General features: G+C 41.1%; 1 long non-coding RNA gene across 1 annotated transcript in view; it reads left to right on the top strand.

Annotated features, from left to right (window-relative positions):
* The first annotated feature begins 823 nt into the window (after positions 1-823).
* The window catches only part of LOC148345987 (uncharacterized), a 209,653-nt gene continuing 204,476 nt past the window's right edge, over positions 824-6,000 (top strand). The window contains exon 1 of the long non-coding RNA XR_015848287.1: positions 824-924. This is a non-coding gene — a long non-coding RNA (uncharacterized LOC148345987). The remainder of the gene's footprint in view (positions 925-6,000) is intronic.

The raw sequence follows: 6,000 nt of genomic DNA, 5'->3' as shown, positions 1-6,000 counted from the left end.
CTTTGATCTCTGGCAAAACTAACCTAAAATGTGACAGAAACAAAATGAAAATAAATCCAAACAGCCAGCCAACATCATTTTTGCCGTTCCATGTATTCCGTTACTCCCCTAGCCTGCACAAAATTTTGTCATTTTATTCATATTGAGTTTCTTTTGTCTTTTATTAGCATATTTGGTATTGGAGTAATCCAAAAGTCATTGAAAGTAATCCAGTTAAAGTAACCCTACCCAACCCTGCTCGCGACCCATAGTGAATGAATACAGTACAAAAATACAGTACTCGTAGTCTTTGCCAAATCAACGAGGTTTTGGACGGAACTAAGAGAAAGGCATTGTGGGTGGTAATTCAGCCAACAGCAGACCAGCGTTTTATATGACCAATAGCAGACAGGTATCTTTAGAGACATTACTCAGACATACACATATTATAATATAGTGGGAAAATGCGGCAAAAGAGGGCCGAAACAGCATCTTATTCCACACCTTAAAATGAAACCCTCGCAAGGCAGGGTTGGCACAGTAGCTTGTGGCCTGCATGAAAGAACCCCTTAAAGGTTTCGGTTTCCAGTCAATAAACACGAAAATCGGACGCTCGGTTCAGCGGGAGTTGAACATGTGGGACCAGTAACTGGCACCCTGGTCCCTGTGTACATTCAAGTCTCGATTCAAGCGCACAAATCAAATCTGGACCGGTAACCTAAAACTAACCAAACACCACGTTTCCCTAAATACAGTAGCAATCAAAGATCTGTTTGACAGTGCCAATATTGCTCTATAATCAACGTTTTGTCCATTCTCTTTTATTCATGATGGCTCCCGCTGATAGACTGTCTGAGACTATTGGCGGCGTCTCGACGGGATGTGCTGCTAGCTAGTGCGACGTGCCAGGTTAGCGCGTGTGGTCATCAAGGGACCAGGGTCAAGGTATGTGCCGAGTTGTTTTCCTTTTTTTTTGAATAATCAGATTTAATACGTCCTCCCTTGCCGACCTTGAATGAGAGTGCAGTGAGTTACACTAAAAGAACACGCTATCAACGTCATCAGCCATATTTCAGATGAAGTCGAAATCCACAAACAAGATTTGACAAGGAGAGAAGCATGAACATTTTAAAACCGTGAATGGACCGACAGATGTGGCCACCATGTTAATAGGGGCAAATTGAACATAGATTTGACAAGGAGAGAAACTTTAACTTTGATGTAAAACACTGAATGGACCGTCAGATGTGGCCGCCATGTTAATCGGGGCAAATTGAACATCGATGTAGCTTAGCATCCGCTATGGGCAAGTGGGTCAAACTAGAGCATTGGAGCTTTAGCATTTGTGGAAAACAATATATGAACTGACAGATGTGTCAGTCATGTCAGTAGGGGCACATCAAACATAGATTTGACAAGGAGAGAAACTTTAACTTTGATGTAAAACAGTGAATGGACCGACAGATGTGGCGGACATGTTAATAAGGGAAAATTGAACATAGATGTAGCTTAGCATCTGCTATGGGCAAGTGTGTCAAACTATAGCGTTGGAGTGGAAAACAAGGTATGGACTGACAGATGTGTCAGTCATGTTAGTAGGGGCAAATCAAACATAGATTTGACAAAGAGAGAAACTTTAACATTGATGTAAAACGGTGAATGGACCGACAGATGTGGCGGCTATGCTAATAGGGGCAAATTGAACATAGATGTAGCTTAGCATCAGCTATGGGCAAGTGGGTCCAACTAGGGCGTTGGCGCGTAAGCATTTGTGGAAAACAATGTATGGACTGACAGATGTGGCGGCCATGTTAGTAGTGGCAAATTGAACTAAGATTTGATAAGGAGAGAAACTTTACCAATGATGTAAAACAATGTATGGACCGACAGATGTGGCGGCCATGTTAGTAGGGGCAAATTGAACATGGTAGTTTGCTTAGCATCTGCTATGGGCAGGTAGCTTAAACTACTCGGAGCTCAGCCCGAGAACCATAAACACAGTCCAAAAACTGCACGGTTATGGAAATAAATTGAAATTTTCCAGACCACTATTTGCGTGAGTACTTAACCATCCTGTTGTCCCTGGGTCAAAATGACATGCCCCTGTGTTGTTAAAAACCCAGATAAATCCCCTTAAATGATATTTTATTATCTTTCAATGTTATTTTCCTAGATTGCTCCAAAAAGTATTAAATTGTAATTATTTTTTATTTACATTTCTATGTAAGCTATATAAAAAAAGCACAATAATGGTCCTTAAAATGAAGACGACACAAGGTTAAATCATGTTAATCATGCTAATTAATCATATAATGTCTTTTATATTTCCGGACATTTTTTTAGGTGCGGCTTATCGTCCTATACAGGTATATTACCAGGGTTGAGTAGGGTTACTTTAACTTGATTACTTTCAATTACTTTTGGATTATTCCAATACCAAATATGCTAATAAAAGACAAAAGAAACTAAATATGAATAAAATGATGACTCACAAGACGTGGTAAGCTTTCTCTCCTGGCTTTGATCTCTTTGATCTCCGGCAAAACATAAATGCGACAGAAAGAAAATGAAAATAAATCCAAACAGCTTGCCAACCTCATTTTTGCCGTTCCATGTATTCCGTTACTCCCCAAGCCTGCACAAAATGTACTCATTTTATTCATATTTAGTTTCTTTTGTCTTTTATTAGCATATTTGGTATTGGAGTAATCCGAAAGTAATTGAAAGTAATCAAGTTACAGTAACCCTCCCCAACCCTGTATATTACACATAAATATTTCTTATTTTAATGTTTTATCTGGGGTACTGGGAGTGCACAAGGTATTTGCTAATTATTGTAGGTTTCCAACCCCCGCTATACAACAATTTCACTTTGTGATCCCCCACTTCAAGACAGATTCGTGCCGTATCCCGGGGGTCTGCTATATTTGACACTCCTACACAGAGACCCAGCTCATCTTTCCTGCTAGCCAAAGGGGCATATGGTTAGCCCGGGCAGGAGATGAGAGGAACGTGTCAGCGTGCGCTACTGAACAAACACATCTTTCATTCCTGCCTTTCTTCTTCCCTTCTTTTCCTGACATTTCCTTCTTCCCGGCTCTTCACCTCCTCCGTCTCGCTGACGGCTGGGCACAATTAGGAAGCGAGGCGCTGTTATATTTGCGGATGATGGCGAAGAGAAGCCGGGGAATGGGCTTCAGATGGGCTCGGAAACAGCGATGAGGGGCAGAACTTGCTTCCGCTGAATGAAAGCGGCCCTTAGCGCTCTGGTCGGACACATCAGAGGCTAGCTGTGGCGCTCGCGTTTGTGGAGAGGATGGTTGGTGGTTTCCTCTTAACCCTGATTCCATTTATCTTTGGTTTCCTCAAAGTATACTCGCATGTTTGTAGCACATGCACGTACTCCAGATTGCTACAGTTTCTGCGGTGTGTGCAAATATTATATCAGTATTGATAAACTATCAATTATTCAGCAAGAGACAGAAACCTGCCCTAAAGCTAGAACAACTTGATCGTGTCTCCACTTTACCTCTCTGTAATGTGCTGGAGGCACTGTCAGGATTATTCCATGGATTTCCTCATGTTTATGAATGTTAGCACTCCTTGTTCAAAAGATTCCAAGCACTTTTGTTCCTCATTAGAACATATTTGGATTTTTTATAGAAGTTGTAGCACAACTTGGTTGTGTCTTCTCTTTACCCCTCCGTTAATACCAGTTATCAACCCAATTGAACAAAAAGACATGTATTTGACCCACAATTTTCATTTAGCCGAGACGACTTGTTAGAAAGATTCCAAGCATTTACAATTCTCATTTAAATATTTTGATTTTCTATAGAAGCATTTGCAGAATTTGGTCGTGTCTCCTATGTTATAATTTTCTATTCTGTGTAAGGTACTAGAGAGTTAGAATAGTTGCATGGATGTTTCTTGTTAGAATATATATTTTTTCCTATAGAAATAGTAGCCCGACTTGATATGTCTCCCCTCTACCTCTCTGTAATATTTTCTATAGAAGTATTGTCACAACTTGGTCGTGTCTCAACTCTACCTCTTCGTAATGTGCGGGAGTCACTGGAAAGCATGGACCAAATTGGTTGGATGGATGTTTCCCATTGGAATATATCTTGTTTTTCTATCGCTGTAGTTGCACAACTTGGTTACGTCTCCTCTCTACCTATCTTTAACTTTTTAAAACAAGTATTATCACAACTTGGTCGTGTTGCCTCTCGACCTCTTTGTAGTGTGCCTTAGGAACGGAAGGGTCTGCCAATATTAGTTTCTTGGCTGTTCCTTATTGAATTCTATTTTGATTTTCTATGAACGTATTAACACAATTTGGTCGTGTCTCCTCTCCACCTCTCCGTAATATGCGTGAGGCACCTTAGACCTTTACGGCTGTAAATAGCTAAACGTTACATTAACCAAATGTAGCATTCGTATATTTATTTTCTTATCCATTATAGCTACTAATTTTTACAGCTCGGTTAATGCCAATAGATAAGAATGTGTGATATATTTTCCTGGCATGGTTGAACTTAACTTAACTGGAGCACCTGTGTAATATTCAAAGTTTTTCTTTATATAACATGCATTCGAAAAAACTAATTATCGGTATCCAGAAGCAGGATTTTATCGGTTATCATTATCAGTAGGAAAATCATAGTTATCAATAATAACCTGTATTGTGTATTTAGTAGCAAAACAGACCGCACGACAAGCATAGACACTGTTGATTAAATCTCAAACAGGAATGGACGTTTGAAGTTGTCCATGTACCCTTGATTCAATTCATTTAATGTCCCGGATGAGTGAAAATTCACACATACGTATCCCTTGTGTTGTAGAGTGTGAAAATGGTCCCCCTTCAGCCAAGTGTTAGCAATACCACAGTTCCAGCTGCTATTATTAGTGCACTCTTCCACAGGCCTGATTCTATAACACCCACCCGCCCTCTTCACGTCTCCTGTCCAACATTTCATCATTATCTGGCTGCTAGAAGGGCAGCCCCTTCGCTTCCATTCCACAATGGCTTTTTTTAGGCTTCTGCATACGTTGTGTTACTCACACAAGGGATCCGGGCGCAACAGTTCCCAGACTCGGGCGACTCACTTATCCTTTCATCGGGCACTCAAACCGCCGGGTTCCCTTCATCCGCCCGGCATGTCACACCTCGTCCCGTTTATGTCCAGCTTGCAATTCACACATGCAAATAGACAAATATAGCTCCATTTCCGTGAACCCTTCAACCCCTTTACTGATCAGTTTTGGAAAGTGGGTTACATTACAGATAAGTACCGCCAAGTCACAACGGACTGTGTAAAAGTCCTTAGTGTGTCTTTGGTCAGTTGTGCCAACTGGGACACTTCTTCCGACACCTTTGAGTTCTTCCTTTAGCTATCGACCCGAGCGGTCGCCTGTAACAGAAAAAAACAACCAATAAACAGAGACAACCAACCAACATACAAAAGGTCTACTGAACAACCAACCAACCGAATGACTCACCGAACCCCAGCAACCTACCAACCAAACAATCAACCACAAACAATCTTTTGTATAAAACTCACACAAATTACAACAGACCCGACTAATTTACCAATCCACTGGGGATTAATCCCTCCAGAATTCTGATAACAACCCAACCAACCGACCCAAACAACCACCCACAACCAACCTACTGTATGAAAACCACACACCCACTAGACTAACCGATCGAACGACTGACCAACCATGGATTAAACTCTTCAGAATACTGATAACAACCCTGACCGACCAACCGAACCCCACCCACCAACTAAGCAACCAACCTCAACCAATCTACTGTATAAAACCACACAACCACCCAACCGACGAATTGTTAGAACGACCGACCGACAGACCGTGTACTAAACTTGTCAGAATACCAGTAATAACTCTGACCGACTGAATTAACCTAACACACCAACCAACACACCATTAATTTGTCATCAGTGAGGTTACTATAAGTATTACAAAAGCATGAATTGCTGATTTTCCGTACAG

The sequence above is a fragment of the Urocampus carinirostris genome, chromosome 20 (assembly GCF_059441175.1).
Source record: "Urocampus carinirostris isolate Australia breed hairy pipefish chromosome 20, RoL_Ucar_1.0, whole genome shotgun sequence".
NCBI lineage: Eukaryota > Metazoa > Chordata > Actinopteri > Syngnathiformes > Syngnathidae > Urocampus > Urocampus carinirostris.
Note: the sequence above shows the minus strand (reverse complement) of the source record. Positions and strands in the feature narration are given on the sequence as shown.